This window comes from Fundulus heteroclitus, unplaced genomic scaffold (assembly GCF_011125445.2).
Source record: "Fundulus heteroclitus isolate FHET01 unplaced genomic scaffold, MU-UCD_Fhet_4.1 scaffold_116, whole genome shotgun sequence".
Lineage (NCBI taxonomy): Eukaryota > Metazoa > Chordata > Actinopteri > Cyprinodontiformes > Fundulidae > Fundulus > Fundulus heteroclitus.
This window is the reverse complement of record NW_023396529.1, coordinates 208044-222834: the sequence shown is the minus strand read 5'-3', so window position 1 is coordinate 222834 and position 14791 is coordinate 208044. Positions and strand designations below refer to the sequence as shown.

The 14791-nt window shown below is 39.4% G+C and overlaps 1 long non-coding RNA gene across 2 annotated transcripts; it reads left to right on the top strand.

The window, feature by feature from the left end:
• Positions 1-6662: 6662 nt before the first annotated feature.
• LOC118558262 lies at positions 6663-10386 on the top strand. Of its 2 annotated transcripts, XR_004928267.1 has the most exons (4): positions 6692-6712; positions 6795-6904; positions 7114-7189; positions 9582-10386. It is a non-coding gene; the product is annotated as an uncharacterized LOC118558262 (long non-coding RNA). The 2 variants fall into 2 exon arrangements; XR_004928266.1 differs by having other exon boundaries at positions 6663-6904.
• The last annotated feature ends 4405 nt before the right edge of the window (positions 10387-14791 follow it).

The window sequence follows — 14791 nt, the reverse complement described above, 5'->3', positions numbered from 1 at the left end:
GAAACTGTAAAGCCACCTTTGTTCCAACAGAAAACTCTGGAAAGTGAGCTCTTTCAGGCCGTATGGTAAGAAGTCATGATCTAAAATGGACGTGCAGGGATTGACAAAAGTGACTAAATTATGCTAAGTTTAACAAACTTATGACAGGTAATATTGAGACCTTCTAGGCAAGGCAAGGCAAATTTAGTTATAAAGTACAATTCAGTATTCAGTATCCTTCTAGCGGTAAGAAGGTGGCTTTGGAAATTGTTCATGTACCCCTTCCCACTGCTGCCCTCTCTACTGACTCACATTAACATTTCTATCCTGTTTTCTGCCTTTTTCTTGCAAGGAAACCTGGTCATATATAATTGGAATGTGCAAACGGAGAGATTTTAGTCTCTTTTCTTAGGCATTCTCAGAGACAAGTGAGTACCAAGCGGTGCTACAGTGGTCCAGGGGACGGAGAAAAAAGGTGATGTACTTGACTCCTGCCTAATCCAGTTTTTAATCAAATTTTGGACAAAAAATCAGTAATTTTTGCAGAAGCTGCATAGAGGTTTAATGGGGAATGTGATGCTACAAGGTTAAGAGAAATATATTTTTGATTATTGAACTTATACAAAGAGGTTGAACTGTAAAAATATTTTGCTTGGATAAATTTTGTAAGGGATCAAGATCTGGGGTAAAGGTGAAGAACTTTTAGAATAGTTCGTTTCAGAGGGAACGATGTGGTTGATTTTGTTTTGAGAAAGTTTTACTATAATTTTTGTTTTAATTTTTCTTTTCAACTTATGTACACTACACTACGGATGAAGATAGACAATTCTTGTATTAGACAATTTGATTTTGGACAAAATCCATATTGGCAAAATGCTGGCAGAATTCCTTGTGGTTTCAGACACAACGATTGGAGAAAGAAGATTTATGGACAATGTTCGTTCTGGAACGAGGTTGTGGTGCTGAACTGAGACATGAGGACTGAAAAGGGACAACTAATTGCAGGGGCAAAGACAGAGGCATCGGATAACCTTCAATGGACCGCAACACGAAACAAAGATGAGTTGGCAGACACCCCTTCTGCATTTCACATCAGATTTTCCTGCACATAATTAAAACACAAAACACACAGTAGAAACATACACATTGGCGCTTAGAAGAAAACTTTTAGATTAAAAGCAATCAAGATTATTATTAAACCCCTAGGATGTCAATTGTTTTAAGTCAGAGCTGTTATTAGCGAGCGATAAGAGGGTCAAACGCATTTGGACAAGTGGTACTGGTCTGGAAAAAAAGCTGGTAGAGTTCGCAAAGATAAGAAGGATTTTCTTTTACTTTTCTAACAAAGTTTTTATTTAAATCATTTAAATACATATAGATATGTTTTGGAATTTTATTAACCCCACAAGGGGTTTTGAATAAGATTCAAAGAGGCACCTTTAAGATACAATAAGCTTCATAAAATACATCATGCATGAGAAGAAATAGGGGGAAACCGCTAAAAGACATCCATTTTGCACCAAAATATTAAGTTACGGGATGAGAGCATAGAGCAGCTTAAGTAATTATACTAAACCTAAACAGGTTCAACAACTTGAGTATTGGTGATTAAAGTAAGGAGTGGGATACATAGGGGGCCGTTTAATCGTAAAAGGAATATGGATAAGAACAATGTATGCAATTTAGACGACATGAAAAAAAAAAACAATATATATATATATATATATATATATATATATATTAGGGCTGGGCAAGTTAACGCGTTAATTTCGCGTTAATTCATTAGACTATTAACGGCGATATTTATTTTATCGCGCATTAACGCATGTTGCTCGCATGCTTTCAGTCAGTGTCAGTCAGCAGGCGCGCTGACTGCAGCGCGTTGTCTCACGGCAGCACTCTCCCGCCCCCCCTCCCCTCTCGTACATGGCTCAGCGGCGCCAGCCAATCAGCACGCAGGCTCAGCCTGGCCCGCCCACTGAGCTCTCACACTAACTTAACACAAACAGCTGAGAGAGACCGCAGCAGCGGAAAAACATGAACAGAGGAAGTAGCACCGTTTGGCTTTATATTAATACCGTAAATGAAATCAAGCTGTATGTTTTGTAAAAAGCCGGTTAATTTCAGTGGAAACACAACAAATTTATCTAAGCACGTGAAAAAACATGAAAACGTTGAGCCCCAGAAACGGAGGAGACGAAACTTCTGTCATTGCCCCGACAGACCCACAGACTGACGTCTCTGACTGAGGCGTTTCAGTCCTCCAGGGAACATCCAGGTAGATCAGTGGATGGATGGATGGATGGATGGATGGATGGATGGATGGATGTTACTGGAGCCCACACATAACATGTAATTAAGACCTTGAAAGAACCCAGTACATAGGCCTATATTAAAAAGTGTTATTTAAGGTAAGATAACATTAGCTAATCCTTTTTTTATCCCACGACGGGGAAATTTATAGGATTAAAGCAACAGGCAGGTGCACACAACACAGACAAAATTACATAAGGATTGAAATATATAAGAGGTGGATTAGCGAAAAAACACTGAACATAACATTATTATTATTATTATTATTTAATTGTAATAATAAAATAAAAACCACAAAACCCAAAAGGTCAACAGTTTCATGATACATCAAGCTTAGGGACTGGCTAATATACAGCAGGTCAAAAAAGGCCATATTTTGGCTGCAGTGCTGTTCTCTTATGAAGAAAAGATCAACTAGTGCACTAAATTCAATAGATGGGTTAAAAATATCCAGTATAAAATAAGTGCTACAAATGTTACAACACTTTTGTTCATATGGCAGCAGAACATTAAAATAAAAGTGCTCTTTACACTAATTTTGAATTCATTCTTGGAGTTTGTAAATACAATGCGATTAATCGCGATTAATCGCGATTAATCAGGGCGATTAATCGCGATTAAATATTTTAATCGTTGCCCAGCCCTAATATATATATATATATATATATATATATATATATATATATATATATATATATATATATATACATACATCTACATCAATGAGCGATAATTATGATCATGAAAAAACTAGTGGGCGAAAAAGTTAAAGTAGGCATTACAGCAACAGTTAATAGCATAAACAAATGGACGAACGAGTGAGCAAGCTAATTTTTCAATATAAGCAGAATAAACTCTAAACCTTTTAACCTTGTTCAAGCGAAGGAGAAATTGTGAGCACAGCATTTACTGGGTATCTTAAAGTATGCAGAGGCGCAACTAAGAACATAATAATTAGAATGTAAAGCACCACAAAGGTTAAGGACTTAAATGGATAAAACTGGAAGTTTAGAATAATAATGCCTTATTCTAATAAATAACTTGGGTAAATTAGGGATTAAAGCACCAGTGTAAATAGTTTGGAATTGTACGCAGTTACCTAAAAGGTGTGAGGAGACTTAACAACTATCTGTTTGAACACAAAATAGCACAATAGTTGTTCTTTAACTAAATGTTAAAACATCCAGAAGAAAAAAACACATAAACATAGTTTAGCCATCTATTAACCTAGTGGTCTTTTAGACCAGAATAATCTAACGATCGTCCTCTTGTACATGCAGAAAAGTAATGAGGTCAATTAGATTAGTTGGACATTTGGTATCTGGTCAGGACAGCAGAAGTGACTCCTGGACACAAGATGATGATAGGAGGATAACAGCTTCAACATGATATCAATGCATGAAGGTTCGCTCTGAGGAACATCAGAGCTGCAATGGCATCCGACAGTGAAACACCTGCTGTGCTAAAGAACATCTTGAACAGGACTATGCATGACTGCTTTGCTTCACAGGTGATGGAATTCAACTACAAGGTTTCATGAACATGACATGGAGAGGTTGGCGTTCAGGAAACGCACATTATTGCCCAAATATGGGCAATAATGGCCGCCTGACATTACATCCTGTAATGTAGAATCGTAGAGATCCGACGGCAGTTCTCCGCGCTTTACATGCAAACTCAATAAGAGCTGTTGTACACAGCTGCGAACAGAAACAATTATTTCGGATTTCGAGAGGACTTCACCATTGAAATTCGTGAGAGCTATTGTTAAAGCAACAATGCTCACGTGCATGCCAGTTTGATGTTCCAATACATTGGGTAAAGACGAAAAAACATTAGTTTTTTCACCTTTCCGATTCATGACCACCATGGGCTGTTTTGTTGGATTACCTACTTGAAGAGACAGGATTTGCCATCGTGCTTCTGGCCAGAGAGAAAACACGTCATCTGTAGCCAACATTTCAAAGAAGAATGTCTTCAAGATGACATGAGAGCGAGACTTTTTGGTAGGTTTTTCTTTTTTATGATATAGAATTTGCCGGAACATTTTTTTACCAAGCAGAGCGGCGGAGTGATACGACACGCTTAGATAGCCCACTTATTTTAAACAACTTTGGTCTTATTGTTTCTAAAGTCGCTTGTAAATTTAATGAGTTGCGGGTTGCAGGTTTTTTTGGGCTTATTTCTGAAAGTAAAGTCGATTGTTTGGGCTCTAAACTAAGTGATGCAGAAATATCCCTCCGCCTCATAACGCACTGCAGCTCATCCTGACAGGAGCAGAGTAAACTCAGAAAGAGCCACCCTGCCCATATTTTCTGCAGTTTATGGTTGCAATAACTGATGATGACTGCTGAAAGTAGATTAGGCGGTGAAGATCAACATTTTGAGCAGAGATTGGTTCTAAAGATGAGTTTTATACTCATCTTATAACATTGCAGATCCCAACCCATAAACCGTACTTTAATGCTTATTTGTTGTCTTTTTATGTCTCTAAAATACAAAATTTGTATTAATTTAAATTTAAATGCTTAATACCATGTCTATCTTTGTTTAAGGGGTTAAAAAAATATCTTGGCATGAAAACTGATATTAATTTACAAGGGGACAGATAGGGCATTGGGCCTTGCATTAGGGCTCTAGAGCCGATCCCGCGACCTGACGTCACAAACTGGGAGGTGGCAGTACAGTTCTTCACCAAGATGACTGCCCCCAAAAAAGGACCTTCAATAAATGATAAGCTTTTTAATTAAGAGTAATTTTCATTTGAACAGTATGTAATGATTTTATATTTAAAGTACTTTCAGCAGTTTGAATTCTGATTTTGACCGGACTTCTCCTTTAAGCATGGTAAAAGCAGACTTTATATGTTTTGTTCAGTAAGGCAGATTTAGAAACCATTCTCTAAAACAGAAATGCCGGAATCCTTGGCTCCAAAAAAAACAAAAACAACAAAGAAACAAGATTATACACAGGTAGATTTAATTTACTAATAAATATAGTAAGATGGTATTCAAAACCTCTGGAGGTTTTTTACATTTTATCATGTTACGAACACAATCTTCAATGCATTGTTTGGCACCAAACCCAGCTGCAGTGCTTGTTTCCAAAAAAAGCTAGACCTTAGTCTCTTCTGACCATAGCACACAATTCCTGTCTAAGTCCCAGAACAGTTTGTGATGGTAGCACAGAGTAGGCTTTTTTTCCCTACCCTGACTCCCAAGCAGCTGGTTGATATATAATATGATAATGGTTTTAGAGATTTTGTATCCCAAAAATGTTGCACTTTGCTAACAGTGGATTACTAATAAAAAACAATTGTTTATTATTATGGAATTTAGTTTTATCCACACTGCAGGCCTACATATGCTATATACACTAGATACAGGGAAACTGGTCAGAGTCAAAAAGGAGGCTTTGATTGAGCTAAATGCGGTGCAATACTTGAAGAAAATCTGACAAAAGACTTGAGGCTAGACCCTAAGCATACTGGTAGAGCAATGATGGAGTGGTTTTACATATGTTAGACTGGTCATGAAGGCCAAAACATCTTCTTCCATGTTTTCTGTCTGCCCTACATGGCTAGCGATAAAGTTTAAATGGGACTTCCTCTATTTATCTTTCAACAATATATTTTCTCTCTAAATGTGTCCATAACTTCATCCCTGACCTATTAGCTGTGTTCCTTCGTCTTCATAATGTTGCCTGTTTTTATCAATGTTCTCTATCAAACCTCTGAGGCCTTGTGAAGTGACCTAATTTACTGCTGATATGGTTTCCCTGGTTTTTATTTACGGAGTATTAGAGTAAAGGCCGACGGAACTCAAATTCACATAATACTTTTAAGACTTTAATTTGTAAATGCTGCATGTTCTCAGCGCTGCGTGTCCCGAGCCCGTAGCATCATCAGGGACCCCTCACACCCCCACCATGGACTGTTCTCCCTGCTGCCCTCTGGGAAGAGGTTCCACAGCATCCGCTGCAGGTCCACCAGCTTCTGCAAAAGCTTTTTCCCTGCTGTCGTCAGACTGTTGAACTGCTGCTGAACTGCTGATCTATAACCCATTAACTCTGCACAACATTCACATATTTGCACATTTTGCATCATTGCATCTCCATCTAGCATTACAAATGCTGCCAAACTCTTAGTTTTTTTAAATGCATTGTTGCACAAATGCCCTTTGCACAATCAAATTCTGTACATTCAAATAATTTTTTTTAAAATACTCACCTGTACACTGTGACTTTCTCCTGCATTGTTTACATTTCAATTGTTTTACTTTTAAATCACTGCTGCACCTTATACTGTAATTAAATTTCTTCTGCAATTTACAAGCTGTATGCAACGAAATTTTCGTTCTGTACATCGGCGTAGGAAGCGGGGGGGACGGGGGGAACATGTCCCCCCCAATATTGAAGCCAGGTGGATATGTCCCCCCCAAAAAACTGTACCGCAAAATATTGGATTTTGAATTTTTTTTAACTAGCGTGCTTTTATTTTGAAGGCGCAGCATCGCGTTACGTCACTGTACTCCCCCTCCCCTCTCTGAACTGCTGAGTGAGCACTCAGAAGGGAGGGAAACAGCGACACAGAAGTCAGAAACTTGTGAATGAGGTAATGGTCTGTCGGGAATGCTGCTATGAATATTGCTTATTTATAACGTCTTGTTGTCAGTTCACTTTCATATATAGAAACTGAATCTTTTTGGTTTAGTCTTCTTAGTCTTGGGATGATCTCTCATCCAATATTTAACTGCTAACTTCCTCTAGACGTTTGCTAAGCTAGCCTAAATGTCTTTTTTTTTTTTTTTTATCTCATTTCAGTACAATGCCACCACCAACTAAAAGGCTGAAACAGCAGCAGGACTTACTCAGCTTTTTTAAAAAGAGTAACGTCAGTGTGAGTAACAGTCACACAACACAAGGGCAACACCTGTGTTGCCCTTGTGTTGAAATGCGGTACCGCGCACGTGACGTCACCGTCTCAAGAGCAACGCCCCTTTTGCCGCTTAGGTAGGGCATACAGGAGAGAACGCATACAGGAGAGAACGCACGGATAACAGATATGACCGACTTTACAGCCGTTAAACTTTCCCAAGACGATGTCCCAGGCACACGGATTACTGGTCGCACTGTCGAAGAACACACCAACCTTCAGCTCAAACGATAGCTTGAGGTTCGAGGGCTTAAAAAGACTGGAAAACTGGCCAAGTTGATGAACGGTAAGCTTTGTTTTTTTTTTTTCCTGCGCGGCGATCATGGCTGCGTCGGCCGTTTTTTTGTTGTTGTTGTTGTTTGCAATCACCGTCCAGGAATGGGTATATGTTTAATGTTTGTCTCATTTGAAATGTTTTTGAGTAAGCCTGGTAGCAGGCTATCATGTTAGCGCCTGCTACCATGATAGCCTATATGCTGTCATGGTAGCAGGCGCTACTTTATTAACATGTCGGCCACCAAAATACTCTTACCTTGACTTGATGTCGCTGGAATTGGGTCAGGATGTTCTTCGGTTGGGCCCTTTCCTCCGACAAAATGCTTGCTACATATGTACTTGAATTTGGTAACTTTTTCCGGGTTGAACTGTTGTGTAGGCCGACCGCACCGGTGTTCCAAGCGTACACATTTCTCCTTGGCAGTCTTGAAGAAAACATCCTTCATATGCGGCCGATCAGCGTACCTCGAGTCGCTGTTGCCCGTTCCATAGCAACAATGTTTAAAAACCATGGTCTTAGATTTGGAAAAAGCAGTCGTTTACCGAGTAAAACCTAGGCTAACGCACGTCTCTTACAGCGAAACAACGGCGGCTTTCCGGAGTTTGTCCCACTGCGTACCACGTGATGTGACGTCATCGTGACGTTGTGTTTCTAAAAATAGCTCGCGCGCGGTACCGCATTAGCCCGGTCTGGGCGTGCGTTTTACGAGGATTTTTTATTTTTTGCGTGGTTTTGCTTAGCCGAAATGGACAGATATTATACCTGCCGCGCTCCTGATCGTTAGTTAAAACCACAGGGAGAGTTAATTTTAATTCTTAGCAGCGGCTAACCAACTAATTAACTTCTGCACCTTTATTTCCTCAAATAAACTGCTGGCTCCTCTTTTTAGACTATAAATAGATTAACACAACATTGACAACTCTGTAGTTTTCTCTGTTCTGTACTGCAAATTGGAATTAAAGGCGCCATTTCTACCAAAGGTCTGGACAGACTGGCGACCTGTCTAGGGTGTACCCCGCACCATAGACATAATATAAGAGTAGACGCGTCGTTGGGCGGGTTCTGCCTATGCTGCGCTGCGTCAGAGCGTCCGCCATCTTAAATGTGGCAAATCTGCAGTTACTCAGTCACTTAAACAGTATCAGAGGGACTTTAATCTCTGAATATACTTTGTATTCGTAGTATTTTTTTTTTGGTAATATTACAAGTTTATTTTCGTATCCCTTAGCTTCATTCTCCTGAATTTATTCTCCTAAAGAATAAAAATATTTAAAATAATCTAACCTGGCCCTATTACTCCAGGAGTAAAATAATTCTGCAAACTGTTTGTATTCTGGAAATGTTCCCCCTTAATTCTCATGATATGATGTTTTTATCATAACATTATCACTTTTGTGTTTGTTTGTTTATTTTTACTTTATTGACCTAGGACTTTTTTCTCTCATTTTATTAATTTTACCTCTTTAATACTCACCCAAAAAGTCTGTTCCTAAAGGTTCACAAGTGACACGGTTTTATGAAATAATGAAGACAACAATGTTTAGATTTAACAAATCGATCCTCATAACATATACACACACAAATATAAATATATATATATATATATATATATATATATATATATGTATATGTGTGTGTGTGTGTGTGTGTGTGTGTGTGTGTGTGTGTATTTATTGCAGCACAGGAATGAGGCATCTTCTCTGATCCACATTCACAATAACAGAACTGAACTTTTTTCTGCCACATACAATATGGCGGTGACGTTGACGTGCGAACCTGCGCCCTATGACGCGTCTACGTATATGATGTCTGTGCCCCGCACCAGCACCTCCCGACCCCACTAAGGGACAAGGGTGTACAGAAAATGGAAGGATAGATGGATTTCTACCAAAGGTTTAGAATGCGTTTTTGAACCAGATGCTTCAAAGCGGATTTAATCGATTGATTTTATTTGCCTCTGCGATTAACTCTACGCGTAAAGTCTGTAATGTGACAAATAAAATGTTTTGTTTGATTTAAAATTGGCCATATTAGGCTCAAGAGCTGTACCTCATTTCTGAAACCATCTCATATGTTTAGGAGCAACAATGCAGGGACAGCACAAAGGAGACAGGAAAAGGAGAGGATAGTGCAACCGGGCTAGAGGCAGGAAGTCAGAGTGAGGGAGAGACAGGAGTGGAGCAACAGGTAAGACAGAGTAACTCATACCAGTAGATACTTCATGAGAGTCCACAAAAAAAGTTGAAAATTTTAATCTTTTGCTTGTAGTAAGTGTAGTTCAGGGGCATTGAGTGACATTGTAACTTTTCCTTCTAGGGAGTTCAGACTAGGGACACACAGCTGAGAGACTCTGAAGTCAGTGGACAGAGAACAGAGCCAAATCAGCCACATCCAAAATTCATAGACCCTCAAGCTCTAGCCAACAGAACTTTACATTTCCAAGGAAAGTGGTACAAGGAATTTCCCTGGCTACATTATGATGCAGTGAAAAAGGGCATTTTGTGTTTTTATTGCATGGCAATTTACCAGGACAAACTCACACCATTTGGTGCAAAATCCGAACCCGCCTTTATCACTTCTGGATTTAAAAATTGGAAAAAAGCATTAGAAAAATTTAAAGCACATGAAAATAGTCACACACATCATCATGCTGTTTCTGTGACTGCACAAGAAAGTCATCCTATAAATGCCCAATTATCCAGTGCTTTGGCAACTCAGCAAGGTGACAATAGGCACTGTCTGGAGAAAATTGTGAGCTCCATAAAATATTTGGCACGGCAGGGACAAGCTTTGAGAGGGCATGACGATGATGACAGCAATTTGTATCAACTGTTGAAAAATCTGGCAGAAGATGATGCCCTTTTGGCTAAGTGGTTGCTGAGGTCTCAGGACATTTCTGGGAAAGAACAAGAAAGCATTTGTCTGCGATACATTGACAGTGACATGAAGCCCCATGAAGAGTTTATTGGCTTGTACTCAGTTTCTGAAACAACAGGAAAAAGCCTTGCTGCTGTTGTTAAAGATGTGCTGCTCAGATTAAACTTACCAATGCATGGTTTACGAGGTCAAACTTATGATGGAGCAGCCAATATGTCTGGGAAGCATGCAAGTGTACAGGCACTGATAAAGCAAGAGCAGCCACTAGCACTTTTTGTTCATTGTGGAGCACACTGCACTAATTTAATTGCACAGAAAGCTTGCTTAGCCTCAGTTCTGATCAGAGACGCATTGGATTGGGTAAACCAGCTTGGAGTTCTTTTCTCTCAGTCAGGGAAGTTTAAGGCAATCCATGCAGCAACAGCACATACAGAGAATCCATCGTGCACTGCAATAAAACCCCTCTGCCCCACAAGATGGGCAGTACGGAGCAAAGCAATCAGAGATGTTTTGTCACAGTATGGGTCAGTGCTGGCTAGCTTGCAGGAGATGGCTTCTGGTGCCTCAAACACAGCATCCACTGCTAATGGACTGCTGGGGCAGTTTAGGAAAGGTAAAACAGTTTTGGGTCTCATCCTTGCCTCACCTGTGATTGATAAGCTTGAATGCCTGAGCATCTCTTTCCAGAAGAGAACTCAAACCATTGCTGGAATGAGGACTGCTGTGAAAGTTGTTCAGACTTCACTTAAGGCTAAAAGAAATCAAGAAAGTTTCAACACTCTTTTTGAAAAGGCGATGGCTGAGGTTCAGTCTTTGGGTGTTAAACCCATCACAGTTACACAGAGAAGGCCACCCCCAAAACGCTTCACTGAAGGAGCTAAGACACATCAACCTGAATGTGCCAAGGACCACTACAGAGGTGAATTCTTTAAAGTATTGGATGTTGTAGATGCACAGCTCACTGGGCTATTTAACCAGGATGACTTGCTGACTTTGCAAAAGTTGGAAGAGACACTTCTCAGTGGAACGATTGATGCTGCAGTCATTGGGAAATACCCAGAGTTGAATAGAGAGTTACTTTCAGTGCAACTTTCTATGTTTAGACTGAACTACTCATTTAGCAACAGCGCAGAAGCTGCAGGGATCATTGGTGGACTGCCTGGAGAGGTCCGTAGACTTTTTGGGCAAGTGGAAACTCTGGTCAGGTTGCTTTTGGTAGTCCCCGTTTCATCCTCTGAGGCAGAGAGAAGTTTCAGTGCGCTTCGTAGACTCAAAACGTGGCTCCGGTCTACAATGACTCAAAACAGGCTTAATCATGTTGCTGTCTGTCATGTACATAAAGATAAACTTGATTTACTGGACAAGAAGTCAATTTGCAAGCAATTTGCAGCTGCAAATGAAAGGCGGAAAAAACATTTTGGCTCTTTTGCCTAAGCCAGTGTTTGCCATCCTTTTATGTGTCCGGCACATTTTTGGCGAATTATAAATGCATGGCTGTAAAGTGCAATTGTTCAGAAGCACAGAGGTGTTGATCTCTATCTAGGGTTATGTGGCCTATAAACAAAAGAAACAAAATAAAATCAACAATGCTTCGTAAACTGAATATCTCTGTGCTAACTGCTTTTCCAACAGTTAAAGCACACTGTAATCAGTGAGTTAAAAAGCTTGTCTATTAAATGTGTATTTATTGTTGGTAAATATTTCTTCATTTTTGATTTGGTTTAATTAGTCATACAGTTCGACAAACTGAATAAGCATATTTTGATTGATTTTCTTTTCTTCTTTTACTTAATGTTAAAAATGTGAATAATTTGTTCACTACATTGTCTGTGAGGGCTCTTTCATCTCAGAATTTTGTTTAATGAAAGAGATGGTTCTATGGTCAGTCAACCTATATAAATTCATTTTTGACCATTATTGCAAGTTTGACAAAATAAAACATATCAAACTTTGCACTTGTGTGGCCTACTGAATTGTTTTTAATCCAACTGAAATATTTGATTTTCTAGTGCGTATGCGGACACTAAATATGCCAAGGGCTGAAGCCCTTGAAAGACATCTCCCTTTGCTTAATAAAAGACTCCAGTCATTTTGTTTGGTGATATGCTCACATCTTATGAACAAATGCATTATGTAAATTTTAAATGCATTATTTTTGCAAGACACATTTATAAAGGAATAAAGTAAAAGATTAAATAGCCTTTTTTTTAAGTAGCGTACTTAAGATATATTTCTGTTGAATATTTACGAATCTCAGATTTCCGACATGTGTCCCCCCCAATTGTAAACTTATTCCTACGCCCTTGGTTCTGTACGCACTCTGTGCATACAAAATGACAAATAAAGTTGTCTAAGTCTAAGTCTAAAGCTATGTGAAAACTACGTATTTACTACGATATACTAGAATCTTTCTTCTGCTTGACAATTATGCACTGCTAGTCTATCACATAAAATCCAAATTGTCTTCGTCGATTTGTTGAATGGATGAAAATTGTAAAAGTATTCAGTCTTTTCTTAGTTTGAGCAAGATTTGTAAAGTTTTATAGATCTATAAGACCTCCAGCTCTAATCACACCAGAAGGGGATTCTATAAATGATTCCCTCGTGGACGTGGCAGGCATATTCATGTCAGATTTTCATGTGTAAAAGTCCAGAACTGTATAATTTCCCTTCGACCTCACAATTCTGAATTACTTTGGTTTGATCAAATATATAAAATCAACATAAAATACATTGAAGCCTGTGGGTGTAATGTAACAAAACTGGAAAACTTCAAGGGGAATGAATGCTTTTGCAAGGTAGTGTATGTCCTTATAAGTCACTATGTAGCAAAATAGTAACAGGAAAGAGCTTTTTTTTTTTCACTGTAAGCAACCGGAGCAAAGCCGCCTTTGCTAGCACGTCGTGAAACCCTAAAACTCGCCTGATAAGCTCCCATCCCCAACAGGGGATGCAGCCTCTAAACTTGTCTGATTAAATAAGCTTTGATCTTACATTTATTTTCCTCCACCATTATGCTGGTTGAGTCGCGACGTCTCGAACAAACGCGTCAGGTGTATTGTTTTAACAAACTCCTCCCCTGAAACAGACCGGCTCAGGCTCACATTTTGGCCGTGTAAGACACTATGAACGGTTGCGTCCACTGACCTGCTTTTAGCTAAGACCCAGGTGTTTGCTTAGAGGGGAGAAAGAACTGAAGAGAAAACCTATCTAGCCGTTGTGTGGCTATTGGCGGAACAAGAGTGGAGCATGCATGGAGATGGTATTTATTATTATTTTTTGCCTCCTTTTTCTTTTCCGTTGTTCTGTATGAGCTACATATTTATGTGGATAATCTGTTTATTTTTCATCAACCACAGCCTTTTAGTGTCAAGAGACAAGTTTTAATGCTAAAGACCAAAGTTTCCTATCCTGCAAATGCAGAGTATAAGTCTGAAGGTTTATACAACTAAAGTTACACGTTTGGTTATAAGTAACCCCACAAGAACCACATTTCTTAACCGTCACCATATGCATTAAATAATTAAATATATAAAGAGTAATTAAATAAATAGGGGGGGGGGGTCATAGGGTCATAAAACAAAGGGTCATACAGGCGTCACAGGGTCATATAGGGGTCACACGGGTCATAAAATGGGGAAGGGGTCAGGAAGTGGGGGTTCATAAATCAAGGTTCATAAATCAACTTTTGACATAAGGTGGATCCTAAGTGTGTTAGGATGTTTTTCATGGACTTCAGCTCAGCATACAACACCATGCTCCCAAACATACTGGCTCTGAAGCTCCACAACATGGGATTATCCACACCTCTCTGCTCCTGGATCAGTGACTTCCTCACCAACAGGCCCCAGTGGGTGAGGATAGGGAAATGCACCGGACTTGGCAGCTGGCTGGCCAACAGTACAGTTGAGAGTGGGCGGACGTGAGTGCACCACCCACTGGCTGGGAGGAGTTAAACTTGTAGCTACCTCTGTTAAGAGCATTGATGGCACTCCAGCAAATCAAAATACCAGACATTCAAACTTCCATGACCCTCTCTGCATTATGTGAAAGTACATATCTTCTTCACTCTTCCACAACCTGGATGAAAATTACACTGCTCCTCTTAGATCTAAGCTTCAGCAATTAGTTAGATTCCTCCACATGTCTTGTATACGGACTCTTTACGACTATCAAAATTGTGTCAACCAGAGTAACACCACAATGTCCAAATTCCTCAGTAGTTCTGGGTGAGTTTGTCCACTCTTGGTGCAATGCCCTGTAAGAGTTTTTTAACCACCTTAGGGATCTTGGTGCCATGGTATTCAAAATAACTCTTAAAAGGGTTGTTACAAATTAACATTTAGAAGGCATAGTATGGTAAACACAATATCCAGCCCATAAAAATAAAAAGCCTTAAATTTTAAAAGAAT